Source organism: Pristis pectinata, chromosome 3 (assembly GCF_009764475.1).
Source record: "Pristis pectinata isolate sPriPec2 chromosome 3, sPriPec2.1.pri, whole genome shotgun sequence".
Taxonomy (NCBI): Eukaryota; Metazoa; Chordata; class Chondrichthyes; order Rhinopristiformes; family Pristidae; genus Pristis; species Pristis pectinata.
Window position 1 is genome coordinate 131,858,096 of NC_067407.1, and position 18,083 is coordinate 131,876,178.

The window sequence follows — 18,083 nt, forward strand, 5'->3', positions numbered from 1 at the left end:
GTGGAGGCCAAATCATTAAATATATTTGTGGAGATAGATAAATATTTGAAAGATCGAGGAATTGAGGGCTCTTGGGACTGGCACAGAAGAGGAGCTGAGGCCAGCATGGATCAGCCATGATCATATTGAATTGCAGGGCAGGCTGCTCCTATTTTCTTGTGTTCTTGACATTCAAACCCACCAAAAACATTCCAACCAGGTTTTGATATCAAGGTCATATGAGGGAATTGGATGGGCTCAAAAAAACCTTTAAAGAACTAACTTGCTCACATTTATGGGTTATGTCTTGGAGTTCTCAATTAATGCAGGGAAGGAATTTTTGAAGCTTCATCAATCATATTCGAGACATAATGATGACTAAGAGTTTGTAATGACTGCAGGTGATAGTACCTACTATATTCAGAATGTATATTATAAGCATAAATGGAATGCACATACTGATTTCCTTAATCATTGGGTTCACAGTGGAAGAGTTTACAATTCCCACACTGGCCTCAATGGCCAACTCAGAACCCACAAATCACGAATGGAATCAAGTCATCAATGTTTGCAGGGAACTGCTGAGAAGAAGGTGACTTCAGTAATCTTACCATTCTCAATTAGAAAGAAGATGAAAGGGATTATTTTCAAAATAGCAGTTTAAAAAAAAACGTGCACAATATAGTGTGCCTTTGACAACCTCAGGATGTCCCAAAGCAATTGACAACCAATGAAGAACTTTGGAAGGGTTGTCAGTAGAACATGTGACAGCCAGTATCTGCACACCCAGCTCTTCACTAACAGCATTGAGCTGATGCCCACGTAACCTCCTCTTATGGCTGAAGGAGCGAGGTGTTAAGAAGTCTGGGTTCTCTTATGTTACACAGGGCCTCGGTTTAACATTTCATCTGAGAGACGTGCATCCCTGATGCTCACTCACTCCTCTGTGGAGTGTCCGTCTGGATTCATGTCTCTGGTGAAGAATTTGAACCCATGAGTCAATGGCTCAGCTGAGGATCACCCATTGAACATGGCTGCCAGTTGGAAGCACTTGTACATAGTGGTAGGAATAACATTAATGAAGAGTGAAAATGAAAGAGACTTAGCAATATGAGCAAACTCATTACACCCTACTTATCAATAACAGGAGGACATAGGTTTAAGATATTTTTGAAGGAATTTTAACATAGAACGTAGAACATAGAACAGTGCGACACAGGAACAGGCCCTTCGACCCACAATGTTGTGCCGAACTAATTAACCTAGTAATTAAAAGCCTACTAAGCTGGTCTCTTCTGTCTACACAAGTCCATATCTTGCCATTCTCTGAATATTCATGCACCTGTCTAAGAGCTTCTTAAGCACCTCTGCTGCATCTGCCTCCACCACCACCCCGGCAGCGCGTTCCAGGCACCCACCACTCTCTCTGTGTAAAAATTTTAAAGGGGATCTGAAGGGTAGGTTTTTTTACACAAAAGGGCGGTGGATATCTGAAATGTGATGCTAGTGGAGGTGGTGGAATCAGGTATAACTACTACGTTTAAGAGGCATTTAGTCAGACACTTGAATAGGCAAAGAATGGAGGGATACAGTCCTAATGTGGGCAAATGGGAGTAGCATAGAAGGGTAAAAAGGTTGGCATGGACATGGTGGGCTGAAGCCCATTTCTGTGCTGTACAACTCTATGACTTACCACATCTAAACCTTAATGTGTCAATAAGCATAACGCATAAGTAACAAGGTTATAATGCAAGCCAGCAGAGGCTGAACACTTACACTGAACCCCAATGTCCCCTGACTCGGCTTTTGATGTTGTGTTCGGTTCTAGCCATTATGAATATCAGGATGATCCATTCCTTAGAGGTGATGAGGAATCACAATGATTTTAGCAGAAGGTGATAAGGGTGGATCTGTCGTAGACAATCAGACCCTCAATCAGTGAGTTCGTTCTGTACTAAGACTGATGAACACCAAGAGAATTGGGAGGTTGGTGGGGAAGTGGTTCAGAGAGCAGGGGGACTGTGGGGTAGAAGATCAGCCAAGAAGGGTGGAGCGGCCTTGAAGGATGCCTTCATGCCCCTCTCCCCCAGGAACTGATGAACTATGTTCTTCCTACCCTGCAAATTCATCATAGAGAAGAGGCCATTAAAGAAATGCAAAATGTTTTATGGTAGAAATAATAATCGCAAAACAAGTCTTTATTCATCTAGGTCACAAGTTCAAGGTTGTGAAGGACAAATTTAAGACGGTTGTCTGTGACAAAAGTGAAACATGGTTGTAATAGTTGTCACTTTAATTATATCACAACTGATAGGGAAGTTGTTTAAGAATGTGATCTCAGATTAGAATCAGATGTTAGCCATGTGGAATTTGTCTTTTAAAACTGATGTCGGGAAATGTTTTTTAGTGGCCTCTAGGATTCAGTAACTACCAAATTGCAGCGTTGATGTGATGAAGCATCTTTTACTGGAGTGTTATCTAACACAGGATGACACTGACACCAAGCCACACTGGGAGGTATTAGGTCAAGTGACCAAAACGGGAGGTCACAAAGCGGGAGATGCAGGGAAGATTAAAGGAGGAAATTCCAGAACTTAGTGTCTGTGTAGCTAATGGGAAATAAAAAAATAAGTTGCTCAAAACAAGATTCTCTAGCCCATGTCATTTTTAATGCCAGTGGTGCTAAATTACTTGGCCTGAGCTCTTGTAACGAGTGAGACACCCAGAGGTTAACTTTCAGCTTTACCATCTGGGCAGAAATCTGGCAGTGAGGGTGGGCCATATGTTGGAGAACCTGTCGAATTTCTCTCCCATTGATTTCACCCAGAGCTGAAGGTAAAAACTGGTGCCCCACAGCCTTGGAGTGATGCACCATATGGCCTGCAGCTTCTGAGAGTGTCAGGGATGCTCTTGCCAACAGTTGCTGCCTCCTCAATCAATCAAAGGCAGCGCCTGTGATGGAATAAGCCCTTCACTCAAGCTTTACGATCCCCACCAGCTTCAAGCATCCCAGTGTAATCCAGGTAATGTGTTGTGGTATAGAAACAGATGAAGCCAGAATGAGTGAGATCTCGTTAAAAATGTAGCTGAGTGAGAATGTGTCTGTAGCCACAGGCAAGTGTTTACTGCAAGCTTACTTTACTGGCAGATTGCCGTTGATTGACAGCCAGTGTTGGATGGGGCAGTAATCGATAAAGGCTGAAGGATGAATAATCCATGTGTCAGACTCTTCATGTTTCTTTTCTTAACCTCCTCGTTCTTGCATTCTGTTGTTCTCAAACATGGTGCCAGTCAAATAAATCTACAACACACAGTGAGAGGATTAGAAGCACAAATGCCTTGCTTTTGTCGTTGTTTATCTCCAGGAACTGGCTCTTGTTGGGAGAAACAACATGCTAAGAAGTCGGCTTTCCCAGTGATTTTATTGATTTGCCGTCTTTCAGGTTCAGAACCAAAGTGCTAAGGAGCTGGCACTGTTTTGATCCAAGCCCAGCAGTGTGATCCAATTGCATTTTAAAACTTCCCAAACTGCTTCACAGGAGAGATATCAAATAAAATTAGACATCAAGGTGCATAAGGAGGTGGTAGGGCAACCTGTCTTCTGTTTCCAAATGGCAACTTACTTCTTGGGTCAGTTTGAGGTATGGGAAAAATGCTGAAAGTGCTGACTTTGGACAGCAGTTGATGCCATAATAATACAGATCAAATAAATCATGTACTTCATTATATGTCTTTTAATCACTCCATTACAACACTTGCAGTTCTTGGGGAACACTCTACACTGGTTGTAGTCAGACCAAGGAAGGGTGACATGGTTGTTGGAGACCAGTCATCTCAGCCACAGGTCATTGCCATGGGAGTTCCTCAAGGCATTGTCCCAGGCCCACCCACCTCAGCTGCTTTGTAGAAACGTAGAAAACCTACTGCACAATACAGGCCCTTTGGCCCACAAAGTTGTGCGGAACATATCCCTATCTTAGAAGTTACAAGGCTTACCCATAGCCCTCTATTTTTCTAAGCTCCATGTACCTATCCAAAAGTTCAATGTTTTTCAATGTTAAGTTATAAGGTCAGAATTCAATTCTGTGTTCAATCCCATTCACAGCTTGTCAGGTATTGAAGCAATTCATACCTGAATGCAGCAGGTGCTGAACAACGTTCAGGCAAATAACATTCATGCCTTACAAGTGCCAGGCAATGATCATCTCCAACAGGAGTGAATTTGACCAACTCTCTTTCACTTTCACCGGTATTACCATTACAAAATTCCATGCCGTTAACATCTGGGGCAAATGGTGACAAGAAACTTAAATGGAGCAATCATATAAATAGAGTAGAAATGGATACACAAGAGACCGCACTTGCTGGGGTCTGGGGCAACAAACAATCTGCTGGAGGAACTCAGCGGGTCAAGCAGCATCTGTGGGGGGAAGGAATTGTTGACGTTTTGTTTTTTATTCTCTCTGTGTCTGCCTCCATCTATCATTCACCTGCCACTGTCTCCCAACTCCACCTCTGCTCCCCTCCCTACCTGGAACCACCTGCCTGTCATCTTACACCCCTCCTCAGTCCCCCAATCACCTCAGACTCCTGTCTCACCGCTCCCCTTCTCCTCCATACCAGCCATCTCCCCTCTCCACTCTCAGTCCTGAAGCAGGGTTTCGACCCGAAATGTCAACAGTTCCTTTCCTCCCACTGATGCCGCTCGACCTGCCGAGTTCCTCCAGATTGTTTGTTGTTTCATATAAATACAATAGCTACAAGAACATGCCAGAGTTTGTGGCAAGTGATTCACTTTATGATGTTCCAAAGCCCTTCCACCATTGCAAGGAATGTCAGGAGCATGGCAGAATATCTTCACTCGCCTGGATTAGTGCAACTCCAGGGACTGGGGTATAAAAATTTATGAAGGGTACAGGTAGGGTGCAGTGCAGGAAACTTTTCCCTATAGCAGAAGTAGATAAAACTAGAGGACATAGATTTAGGTTAAGGGGTAAAAGATTTAGGGGAGGATCTGAGGGGGACCATTTTCACCGAGAGAGCGGTAAGTACCCGGAATACACTGCCGGAGAGAGCAGTAGAAGCAGAGTCGATGACAACATATAAGAAATGCCTAGACAAACACTTGAATCGCCTAGACATTGGAGGCTATGGGCCAAGTGTTGGAAGGTGGGTTTAATATGGATGAGTGCCCACTGGTCGGAATGGGCATGGTGGGCCAAATGGCCTGTTTCCATGCTGTAGGACTCTAATGTTCAAGCTCAAAGCAGACCAGTTGATTGATATTCCTTCTAAGCCCTCTACCATGAGTCATACAACACGGAAGCAGGCCCTTTGGCCCAAGTGGTCAATGCCGACCAAGACACCCATCCAAGTTGGTCCCATTTGCCGACATTTGGCCCACATCCGTCTAAACATTTCCTATCCATGTACCTGCCCAAGTGTCTTTTAAATGTTGTTAATATACTGTACCTGCCTCAGCCACTTCCTCTGGCAACTCATTCCATATACTGACCACTCTCTGGGTGAAAAGGTTGCCCCTCAGGTTCCTATTATATCTCTCCCCTCTCACCCTAAAGCTATGCCCTCTAGTTCTTGATTCCCTAACCCTGGGATAAAGACTGTGCGCATTGACCCTATCTATGCGCCTCATGATGTTATACACCTCCATAAGATCACCCCTCACTCTCATAAGCTCCAATGAATAAAGTCCCAGCCTGCTAAACCTCTCTCCATAATTCAGTCCCTCAAGTCCCGGCAATATCCTCGTAAATCTCCTCTGCAATCTTTCTAGCTCCAGTGTATGACACTTAGTGCAATTTACAAAATGCACTTCTTTGATTTCCCCTTCCAAACCCTTGACCTCTACCATCTAGAAAGACATGTGACAGATGCATGGGAATACAAGTTAGGCTGGTTTGTTACTTAGGAATGCTGTTCCTTATTCATTGCTCCTTATCCAGCAGAGCTGTGGGATTACTTTCACGACATGGACTGTGGTGGTTCAAGAAAGTGGCTCACCACCAGCTTCTCAAGGATAGTTAGGCATGAGCAATAAGTGCTGGCATTGCCAGCGATGCCCACATCCCATAAATGAATGAAAAATGTTCAGTGGATTGTAGGTTTATCCTGCTCCGGATACTTGAACCCAAAGTCTAGGCTGAGATCCCGGTTCAGGATAGAAGGAGTTCTGCATCGCCAGTGATATCAGTGTTCCAGTCACTTGTTGAGTGGGGCTTTCACAGTCCCCTTAATTGGATGTCAAAGAGCCTGTGACATAATTTGGAGCGTCCTGGCCTATCTTTATCCAACAGACCCAGTCTCAGTAATCTTGCCCAGATGATGATGTAAAATAAAGGTGATTATCTTTGTGCTGTTCATGACACCTTGTTCTGCATAAATTAACTAGATTGTTTTCCTATATTCAAACAGAGACTACAATTCTAAAGTACTTCCTTGACTGTGAAGCACTTCTGAATGTGCTGTAAAGTAGTGTAGTGGTTAGCGTAACGCTAATACAGTACCAGTGACTGGGTTCAATACCTGCTGCTGCCTGTAAGGAGTTTGTACCTTCTCCCCATGTCTGCATGAGTTTCCTCCAGGTGCTCCGGTTTCCTCCCACATTCCAAAGACGTACGGCTTAGGAAGTTGTGGGCATGCTATGTTGGCACCAGAAGCGTGGCGACACTTGTGGGCTGCCCCCCAGAACGCTCTACGCAAAGATGCATTTCGCTGTGTGTTTCGATGTACATGTGACTAATAAAGAAATCTTAAAATGTCATTTGTTTCTGCCCTTGCCTTAATGTGCATAAACATACCTTTATATTGTGTCATATGTCCAGTTTCCAAGAGAGGGAGCTGTTTTCTTACAGAAACCTCACTTTTTTTTCCCAATCCTTGCCCCAACATTGTGAGTGGATCTACTATTAGGCTCGATAATTCCAAATCCTTGGACATTCCAAACAGAGGGGATCCTGTATAATTTCATCAACTTGTGGATTTCCAGGAATCACAGTGTCTGGAGAGGAGTATGGAATCTGATTGGCTGATTCCTTAGAATCGTGTAGACCATGGAGCACAGAGACAAGCCACGTGACCCAGTTGTCCTCACTCCACATAAATATTCCCGTGTCTTTCTTTATCAAACACGATTAATATGACCTTTCTCCTTCGAGCTAACCCAGCTTGGGGTTGAGAGGGAAAAATAAATCAGCCATGATCGAATGGCAGAGCAGACACGATGGGCCAAATGGCCTAATTCTGCTCCTGTGTCTTATGGTCTCTTCCTCTGAAATACATCTATAACGTCCACTTCTGTCACTCCTTGCGGCATTGAGTTGTACATCCTCTGGGCAAAGATTGCCTGGTGTCTGTTAGATGTTTATCCTTCTCCATGCAGAAACACTCTTATCTCCAACAATGCTTTTCGTTATGTTAAAGAACTGTATTAGGTCACTCTTCTGCCTTTTCAGGAGAGAAGAGACTTAACTTGGTCTGTCGTTCAGCTACTTCCAGCTCTGTGCAAGATGATCATAACCTCTCTATGCCTTTATCATCACTTCTCTGTTTGATGAGGAGATGAGCCCTGAGAAACAGTTTCTTACTGGTCTGATGATGGGACTGGTGAGGCAGTGCGAAATGGGATGAAGTTCAGAAGAGTAGTCAATGAGAAGGTTCACCGGGGTAGTTTTAGGGACGTGTGATTTCAGCTAAAGAGTAGGTGAAGATTGTTTACCTTGGAGCAAAGAAGGTTGTGGGAGATGTGATAGAGGAGGACAAGATCACGATGTGGAAATGTAAAGAAGTTATTCCTATTTATGGATGGTTCAAGGACCAGGGAACCCGATTTTAAAGTGAAGAGAAAGATTTAGCGGGATGTGAGCATCAACATTTTCATTTTGGAAAGGAACTTTAATAGGCATGAGGGAAAAATACATTGGAGTGGTATTAGGAAGAAGGGTGTTACAAAGAGCTGGCACAGACTCGATGGGCTGAATGGCTCTTTCTATTGTCATAATGACTCAACGATTCTATGGATAGATAAGATATCTTTATTAGTCACATGTACATCGAAACACACAGTGAAATGTATCTTTTGCGTAGAGTGTTCTGGGGGCAGCCCGCAAATGTCGCCACGCTTTCGGCGCCAACATAGCACGCCCACAACTTCCTAACCCATACGTCTTTGGAATGTGGGAGGAAACCAGAGCACCCGGAGGAAACCCACACAGACACGGGGAGAATGTACAAACTCCTCGCAGGCAGTGGCCGGATTTGAAACCGGGTCGCTGGCACTGTAAAGTGTTTTGCTAACCGCTACATCAGCACCTTCCTCTTGGTCCTGAGGGAAGAAGTGACTGTTTGGAAAGGAAATTCCAGGGATACTGATGCCCCACTTTCAAAGGGTTGGAATGCATTGGTGAGGGAAATCAGTTTGGATAGTAAGTTGTGTACTTTCTTCAGTGGTACCAAAGGCTTATTCCCAAGATCTGTATATCTCGGTGAACTATGTGAGCCCCCGCCCTTTGTTTTCAGCTCAGCTACAAAGTCAACAACTTCAAAGATTTCCTTGAACTTTCCTAATCCTGGACTTCTTGAAAAACAGTGGAATTATTTTGTTGGCTTGGCGATTTATTCAAACGCCTTAAAGGATTCAGGCTCCCAGCAAGAAAGTTGTTCCCAAGCTGGATTTTGTCCTTTGGCAAGACCAAGGCACTTTGTAAATCTGAGATTCCATAAATGTGTGAGGTTGCAATCACAGATGAAGTGTGATGTCAGTTCCAAGAGAAATGAAATGATTTTGAAAAGAATACTGAGCATTCAGTGCCAACAAGATGGAATTGGATGTTTCTTTCTCTGCGTGGCTGACCTGACCTCAGTCATATTGGCCAGGGATTGTAGGATAAGGGTCGAGGACTTCATATTTCTCCATCTGGCTGAAGGTCACTTTACTGGGCTAGTAGCCCAATGAATTCATTGCAAAGCACAGCAATAGCGGCAACATAGTGTGGCTGTTGGACGTCTGAAATAAAAACACGAAATACTAGAAATACTCAGCAAGTCGGGCAGCATCTGTGGAAAGAAAAACAGTTAATGTTTCAGTCTGGTGAGCTCATTCTGAAAGTATGTTGTCTAATTTAAAGTCATAGAACCACACAGCAAGGAAAAAGGCCCTTCGGCCCAGCTGGCCCATGCCCACCAAAATTCCCATCTCAGCTGGTTCCCTTTGCCTGTGCTTGGCCATATCCCTCCAGACATAGTGTCGTAGAATCATAAAGTTATTATTGTACCTGCCTCAACCACTTCCTTTGGCAGCTCATTTCACAAACGTACGATCCTCTGTCTAAAAAAAGTTGCCCCTCAAATTCTTACTAAATCTCTCCCTTCTCACTTAAACATATGCCCTCTAGTTCTTGATTCCCCAAACATGGGAAAAAGACTGTGCGCATTCACCCTAACCATGCCCCCCATGGCTTTTTACACCTCTATAGGATCTCCTCATTCTCCTATGCTCCAATGAAGACAGTCCCAACCTGCTCAATCTTTCTCCATAACTCAGTCCCTCAAGTCCCAGCAACATCCTCGTAAATCTCCTCTGGACTCTTTCCAGCTTAATGGCATCTTTCCTACAGCAGGGTGACCAAAACTGAACACAATATTCTAAATGCGGCCTCACTGAAATCTTGTACAACTGCAAAATAACATCCCAACTTCTCTATTCAGTGCCCTGACTGATGAAGACCAGCGTGCCAAAGGCCTTCTTCACCATCCTGTCTGCCATTAACCCATGCAATAAGCAGAAAAGATTTTTTTTTAAAACTTTTTTTAAACTTTATTTATACAGCACGGTAACAGGCCCTTCTGGCCCAACGAGCCTGCGCCACCTAATTACACCCATGTTAACCTACTAACCCGTACGTCTTTGGATAAGATAAGATAAGATTTCTTAATTAGCCATATGTACATCGAAGCACACAGTTAAATGCATCTTTGCATAGAGTGTTCTGGGGGCAGCCCACAAGTGTCGCCATGCTTCCGGCGCCAACATAGCATGTCCACAATTTCCTAATCTGTACATCTTTGGAATGTGGGAGGAAACCGGAGCACCCGGAGGAAACCCACGCAGACACTGGGAGAACATACAAACTCTTTACAGACAGAGGCCGGAATTGAACCCAGGTCGCTGGCACTGTAATAGCGTTATGTTAACTGCTACGCTATTATTGCAATAGGTTTGCTAGCTTTAAATGCAAAGACACTGGTAACTTTGATTTTACTAGGGAAATGCATCCCTTTTATTTCACATGTTGACATTGATGTTAAATGCTTCACAATTAACTTCAACATTGAGTCTACTCCCCCTGGTCTTCGATAGTTCCTGCTTTTTGGAAAACTAAGTGATCTAACACTGAAATCTTAATGTCGCCCAGTGATCCCACCCACACAATCCATATTGGTTAAATCCAGTTTTATGTCTCAAAGTTCGCTAGCATGGTTGTTAAAGTACTGGATTAGTAATCGTGAGTCGTGGATAAATGATGCAGACGCGAGTTCAAATCCCAAGGGCATCGAGGAAGTCAATTAATTGAGTAATTCTGCAATAAACAAAAAGTTTCAGTTAATTATGGCAGGATTATCATGAAAAAGCCACTTGGTTAACAAGTAGCCTTTAGGCAAGAAAATGTTCAAACCTTGGGGATTGTCAACTTTTTGTCGGTAGATCTGAAGAGTTATGAACAGAGGTTGGTTTGGCTCTTTTGAAAACAAAGGTGTTTGAGGGGAGCTTTAAGTGATGGGTAGGGCCCATTTCCCTATAGCCAAGTGCTAGAGGGTGTAGATGTAAGCTGTCAAAGAGAGCTGAGGATACTTTTCTCATCCGGATTGTGATGGGGGACTAGAACTCAGCCTAAAAGGGGAGTGGAGGAAGAAATGCATTTAAAATGCATCTAAAGATCAGGAGCAGGTTTACCCGAAGTAACTCCTTTGGTTGGCACAGAGATGATAGACTGAATAATCACCTTCTGTACCATAAACTTCAATTATCCTATTACTCCTAACTGTTGTATGAAATGGGATGATCGAGGCAGTGGCTCACCACCGCATCCTCAAACTGAGGTAGTGATATACAATAAATGCTGGAGCAACAAACAATCTGCTGGAGGAACTCAGCGGTTCGAGCAACGTCTGTGGGAGGAAAGGAATCGTCGACATTTCGGGTCGGCACCCTGCATCAGGACAACGACAATTCATTTCCCCCCCACAGATGCTGCTCGACCCGCTGAGTTCCTCCAGCAGATTGTTTGTTGCTCCAGATTCCAATTTCTTCGGTCTCTTGTGTCTACAATATATGCTTGCTTTGCCAATAATCCTGACATGTTGTGCCTTCTTGGTATTGGTATTAGTTGGTATTGGTATTATTGCCACACGTACTGAGATACAGTAAAAAGCATTTGGTTTGCATGCCATCCAGACAGATCACGCCGTACATAAGTACATCAAAGTATAGGGCTGAGCAGGACTTGTGAGTCAGGACATGGGCCGCACAATCTTGAATGTCCTCAACTTTGCAAAGAGTAAAATGCAAGAAACTAGCTATGAGTGAATTGTCAAGTCTAGAGGTAGGTGAGAGTTTTAGCATCTGGCTAAGGCTGTTGTCAGAAGTGGAAGTCAGAGGCCTTAGTGATGGCATCCAGACAGATCATGCCATACACAATTACATCGAGGTAGTAAAAGGAAAACGGAATGCAGAATGCAGTTTTGCAATTACAGTGTGCAGTGCCGTGCAGGTAGACAAATAAAGTGCAAGGGCCACAACAAGGTAGATTGGGAGATCAAGAGTTCATCTTTTAGCCTATGAGAGATCCTGCAGAATCAATTGGGTGAGGACAGTTTGCCACCGGCTATCAGGTCCATGCTTGATTATTAGTCACAGTGGTGAACTATCAGCGGGCCACATACAGATGAGTATCGCTGCAAGAGATGGTGCTGGTATATGAGATGGGAAGGGAAAGTCCAGGCAAAGTCTAACCCTCTGCTCCCAACTAGATGTGGAATCGACTGCCATCCACAGTGATAAAGGAATGTGCAGCTTTTAAAGTACAGCGACGGTCTCCTTCCCTTACAGGTGCATCATATTGCTCAAGGAGTCACCTTTACTTCCACCTCCCAAGAACCTCACCACTGTGGAAAACCGTCTGGTCCTCTAGGTTTGATACCAATAACCCAGGGAGTGTGGTTGAGGCCAAGACCAGATAGGCTAACAGCAAGGATATTTCAACAGGACACATGACTCAGAATTCAGGAGTAAATGTACACTCACTCTTTATGTCATGATGCAGTGAATAATTAGTGCGTGTGGTGCATCTCATTGATGGGATAATGCATTGTTCCCTCTGCACATCTACATCTGTTCATGGTCTTTAATCACCATGAGCCAGAGAAATTGGACCACACAGCTTTTTCAATAATTCATTTATAAGACATAGGCTGTGGCACTGTGACACAGAGAGCAGTTAAAAGTCAACCACACTGTCATGGTTTGGAGTCACACATTGGTCAGATGGGGTAAGGTTGTCCTCCATCAAGCATCCGTCTCTTCCCCGAATGGAGGCCCAACCAGTTCCCCGCCACCAACACATTCATTCAATTGACAGAGCTTATCCTTACACTCGGCAACCTCTCCTTTGATTCCACTCACTCTCTCTGGGTTAAAGGTATAGCAATGGGAACTCTCATGGGTCCTAGCTATGTGTGCAACATTCTGGTTCTGGGCTTATTTGGGATCGCTCCCCCAACACTTACATTGAGGACTGCACTGGTGCTGCATCCTGTACCCATACAGAACTTGAAAATTTCATCATGTTTGCTGCCTATTCCCACCCTGCTCTCACAGTTACGTGGTCTATCTCATTCCCTTCCCTTTCTGGCTCCCTCTGCCTCCATCTCAGATTCGCCACTAACATCTTTCACAAGCCCACGGTCTCCCACAGCTACCTTGACTATACATCCTCTCACCCTACCTCCTGTAAGAATGCCATTCCTTTTTCCCAGTGTCTTCATCTCTGATGCATTTGTTTCAAAGATGAGGCTTTCTGCCCTGGTGCCCCTTAAATGTCCTCCTCTTCCGGAAACCTGGCTTCCCCCCGGCATAGAGGAGCTCTAGCCCTGCATGTGTGCTCTCACCCTTTCCCCCGGGAAAGATAAGTTTCCATGGTAGTCACCAGTCTGGCTTGGGGTTGGAATTGCTGAAATATGGAGTGATCTGTCTGAATGGCATGCAAACAAAAACTTTTCACTGTATCTCGGTACATGTGACAATAATAAACCAATTCTTATTCCAAATCATAAATTCATGAAATGGTCCTTTATGGATCCCAGCTCTAAGGGCACTCTTCTGGTTCTATGGTATCTTCTGCCAGGTAGACCCTCTATTTTACAAAGCATCGCTTTGCACAGTGGATTATTGCATTAGACAGTGTGCAACTAAAAGGTTCCATGGTGGTGTTTCAAGGAAGAGCTGTCGACCCTTCAGATCATAAAACAGCCTTCTGCTCAACATCACATTGCAGTGTATGAGATCTTGCAGTGCACTAATTTACTGCTGTAGCTTCCACTATAAAACAGTGACTTCACTCTAAAAGAACTCCATCATCTTTAGAGGCTGTGAAAGTCACTGTTACTGTTAATATTTTTTTGATAGTTGGAGGAAATCTTCTTCTGTTGGTGGATTTAACAACTTTTTGGAAGGTGTTTTCCCTAACCACATTCCCTCAACAAAATACAGCCACCTTGTGATTGTGCACTGAAGGAATGACTGTCTTTCCTGGACATGGGCTGTCGGTTTTGGTGTCCAAGCTGTACAAAGTGACAAGCCCTGAATGTAACACAACCAGCTCGGGTCATGGGGCCAGGTTTCATGCTCCCAGGACAATGGTGAAACTGACCCCATCCCACAGAACAGAGTGCCCCACTTCAAAGGTGGGAATCTAAGGGTTTCTCTCCAAAATGCCTATACACACGACACTTTGTCATGTTAAACTGCAGCAATCAGCCCTTTCTACACAGAGCAAACAACCTGCAGACTTCAAAGCTTGTGGGGGAGGTCAGAGAGTGAAAGGAAGAGGCGGGGATGCGAATGTTTTCTGACTGGTTCTGAATGAGATGACAAGTACAACACATGTCGTGAGGTCCCAGCAGAAAGGACCCTTCTGTGCACTGCCGAGCTTGCTTGAAAGATCCCGGGCATATCGTGTCGGTTAACCCTGCGCCCTCGCCAGGAAACACAAAGCCTCCCTGCCCCTTGGCTGCCCTTTTTGATGTCAGTATGGTTTCACCATGAGGGCCAAAGGGGTTAACTGCGTAATAAAATTGCTCTGGGTCAGGGAGTGACTGTGGCAAACTAAAGGTGAAGTGAGATGTAGCAGGTGATCAGGATCAATGTTGAGACCAAGGGTGATACAAATGAAAGAAAGATGAAACCTGTTTAGAAATGGTCTGAGACTGGGTTGAGGTGATGAGGGGGTAAGGTAACCTTCAGAAGTCTGGACACTGCTTTACTTGGGGTGGGCTGACTTTCAACATTGTCTTGAACTTAGCCGCCTGACTTCAGGCACTCGTGTTTCAGCCCAGGCCCTGCCTTTTTGCAGTGTTGTTGTTTCTGGTTGCACAAGGCTACGAGAAACCTCTGGATCACATTTCTTTCTTTCAGTTCTTACCCGTGATCTATCAATTCGTGGCCCAGTTGGGTCCAGCTGTGAGACATCAGCCGATGTGCAGATTTTAAAACATCGCCAAGGATTACACTGGACTTATCCACAGTCCAACGGAATGGAAAACCTGTCTGGTGGACAGTGGGAACTGGTGAACATTCCAGATAACTGGCCTTTCATGTACAGCCGCACCACAGGGAATGAAGACAAATAACAAGTAAACATTATTCCCTTTGATTCATAATAAAAGCAGGTCCAATACAAATAATAAGAGGCTGTTCCACCATTATTTCATAGTCATACAACACAAAAATGGGCCCTTTGGCCCACCACTTCCATGCCGACTTCGTTGCCATTAACATTCATCCCTTTGCCTGCACTAAGACCATATCCTTCTATGCCTTGTCTATTTAAGCATCTGCCTAAGTGCATCCTAAACACAGTAATAGTACTGTCTGTAAGGAGTTTGTACAATCACCCTGTGTCTGCGTGGGTTTCCTCCAGGTGCTCCAGTTTCCTCCCACATTCCAAAGACGTATGGGTTAGGAAGTTGTGGGCATGCTATGTTGGCGCCGGAAGCGTGGCGACACTTGCGGGCTGCCCCCAGAACACTCTGCACAAAAGATGCATTTCACTGTGTGTTTCAATGTACATGTGACTAATAAAGATATCTATCTATCTATCTATTTAAATGTGTTACAGAATTGCAAGTCTTTCTGCCAGAGAAGGTTGTAAAGGAAACTGTGGGTGCATGGATTCATAGTAATGGGGCATTTGGGACTGGAATCAGGAAACTTCTTATCACAGAAAGGGTTGTGGGAATCTGAAACACTATCTCTGAAAGGACCTTGGTTAGTTAAAGTTTTTGAGCCTGATTTAGATGGTCTTTCACAGAGTAACATTATCAAGGGAGCTAAGCATTGAAGTACAAGTCCCCAGTTGAATGATAGAACAGTTTGAAAGGGCTGAATAGCCATAGTATTTTATAACACCTTCTGTTGAATGGTTTATGTGTGGTCACAGTTTTATAGCTGCACCATAGAAAGCATCCTACCTGGTTGCATCACAGCATAGTATGGCAAATGGTCTGCGCAAGACCGTAACAAACTGCAAAGAGTTGTGAACACAGCCAGTCCATCACGTAAACTAGCCTCCCCTCCACTGACTCCGTCTGCACTTCCTGCTACCCTGGGGAAGCAGCTAACATAATCAAGGACCCCCTCCCACCACAATCATTCTCTCTTCTCCCTTCTCCCGCAGGACAAAAGATACAAAAGCCTGAGAGCACGGACCACCAGTCTCAAGGACAGCTTCTATCCCACTGTTATCAGACTCTTGAACAGACCTCTCATAGGCTAAAAGATGAACTCTTGATCTCCCAATCTACCTCGTCTTAGCCCTTGCACTTTATTTGTCTCCCTGCATCTGCACTTTCACTGTAACTGTAACCCTGCGTTCTCTATTCTTTTTACTACCTCAATGTACTTATGTATGGAATGATCTGTCTGGATGGCACACAAACAAAGCTTTTCACTGTATCTTGGTACGTTTGACAGTAATAAACCAATACTAGTCTAGGAGAAGAGCCAGTGAAGATTCCAGCTCCACATTCCGATTGGCTGTAGAAGCTGTGTGGATCCTGGAATCTGCAAACTATTAGATGCTTGTCAGGGGAGATGTCGCGCTGAACCCACTGGTGGGAGATTCTCAAAGGAGGAGACGTCGTTACAATTTAAGGAGCGGTCATTTAGAACTGAGGTTCTTAGGAACAACTTCTCCCAGCAAGTGGTAAACCTCTGGAATTCTCTACCTCAGAGGGCTGTGGAGGCTGGATCACCGGGATATTTCAAGAGGAAGTAGATAAATTTCAAGGAAAGGAGGAGTAAGGGGACCTGGCACAGGAGAGGCTAGATGAAAAACACGATGATGCTGGAGGAACTCAGCAGGCCAGGCAACATCTGTGGAGAAAAGCAGGCGGTCAACGCTTTGGGTCGGGACCCTTCTTCAGGACTGAAGATAGGAAAAGGGGAAGCCCAATATATAGGAGGGAAAAGCAGAGCAGTGATAGATGGACAAAAGAGGGGAGGTGGGGTGGGCAAAGGGTGGTGATAGGTAGATGCAGGTAAGAGATAGTGATGGGCAGGTGCGGGGGAGGAGGGGAGAGCAGATCCATCGGGGGATGGGTCAAAAGTAAGGAGGGAAAAAGAGATAGGCTAGGAAAGGGAAGAAAAGAAGATGCATGGTTGGGGGTGGGTGTTTGGTGGGGCGGTTGTGGGGGTTACTTAAAGTGGGAGAATTCAATATTCATGCTGTTAGGCTGCAAGGTTCCAAGACGGAAAATGAGGGCTGTTTCTCCGGTTTGCGCGTGGAATTCTCCTGGCAGTGGAGGAGGCCGAGGACTGACATATCAGTGATAGTGTGGAAGGGGGAGTTGAAGTGACTGGCAACAGGGAGATGCAGATCGCGGTTACAGACAGAGCGCAGGTGTTCTGCGAAAGGGTCACCTAATCAGCGTTTGGTCTCACCAGTGTAGAGGAGGCCACACTTGGAGCACCGAATGCAGTAGATGATATTAAGGGAGGTGCAGGTGAGTCCCTGTCTCACCTGTTTGGGTCTCTGGATGGAGGTGATGGAGGTGGTGTAGGGGCAGGTGTTGCACCTATGGCAGGGGCAGTGGAAAGTTCCTGGGGTGGGAGCGGGATGGGTGGTGGGGGGGGGGAGGAGTGAACTAGTGAATCATGGAGAGAGTGGTCCCTGCGAAAGGCAGAAAGGGGTGGGGAGGGGAAGAGATGCTTGGTGGTTGGGTCCCATTGGAGATGGCGGAAGCGGTGGAGAATGATGTGTTGGATACGTAGGCTGGTGGGATGAAATGTGAGGACGGGGAGACCCTGTCCCTGTTGGGTCTGGGAGGGGTGGGGGTGAGAGTGGAGGTGCAGGAAATGGCAGAGGTGAAGGTGCGAGCTCTCTTGACCACAGGAGAGGCTTGTCACTGTGTAAGACAACTGGTTCCAGGCACTTCCCCTCACAAGGGAAGGAGAGAAATTTGGGCCTTTAATGTGACCTCCCAGAGTAAGAGCATAGTATCCAAACAGTACTGACCTCAGGAGTAAATCACATTTCCTCTTCTCTTATATGGTGTTAATATCTTATAAGGTTCTGAAGGCCTAGAAATTCATTTACTCAGCAAAAGCTTGATTTAACTTCACACGGAGTTGAATCATCCCATGCGCTGTTGACATCAGAATCACATCACTGATACTCGCCTGATCCTTGGTGGGAAGGGCCAGCTGAATTTTCAGTTGTATGGTTTGACCTGAAACAATCACAAATTACTGCTTTTCAAGCATGGAAAAGCTACTGCTACACATGCAAATTTCTAGACCACCAAAGTTACAG

General features: G+C 45.0%; 1 protein-coding gene across 2 annotated transcripts in view; it reads left to right on the forward strand.

Moving 5' to 3' along the window:
* Positions 1 to 18,083, forward strand: part of smyd3 (SET and MYND domain containing 3) — a 750,592-nt gene that overhangs the window by 522,521 nt on the left and 209,988 nt on the right. The window contains exon 1 of one of the 2 annotated variants that reach the window (XM_052013010.1): positions 2,934 to 3,002. The exons of the other annotated variant lie outside the window; for it this stretch is intronic. The gene's annotated coding sequence lies outside the window, so the exon portion shown is untranslated. Of the gene's footprint in view, positions 1 to 2,933; positions 3,003 to 18,083 lie in introns of those variants that run through there. 2 annotated transcript variants of the gene reach the window in all.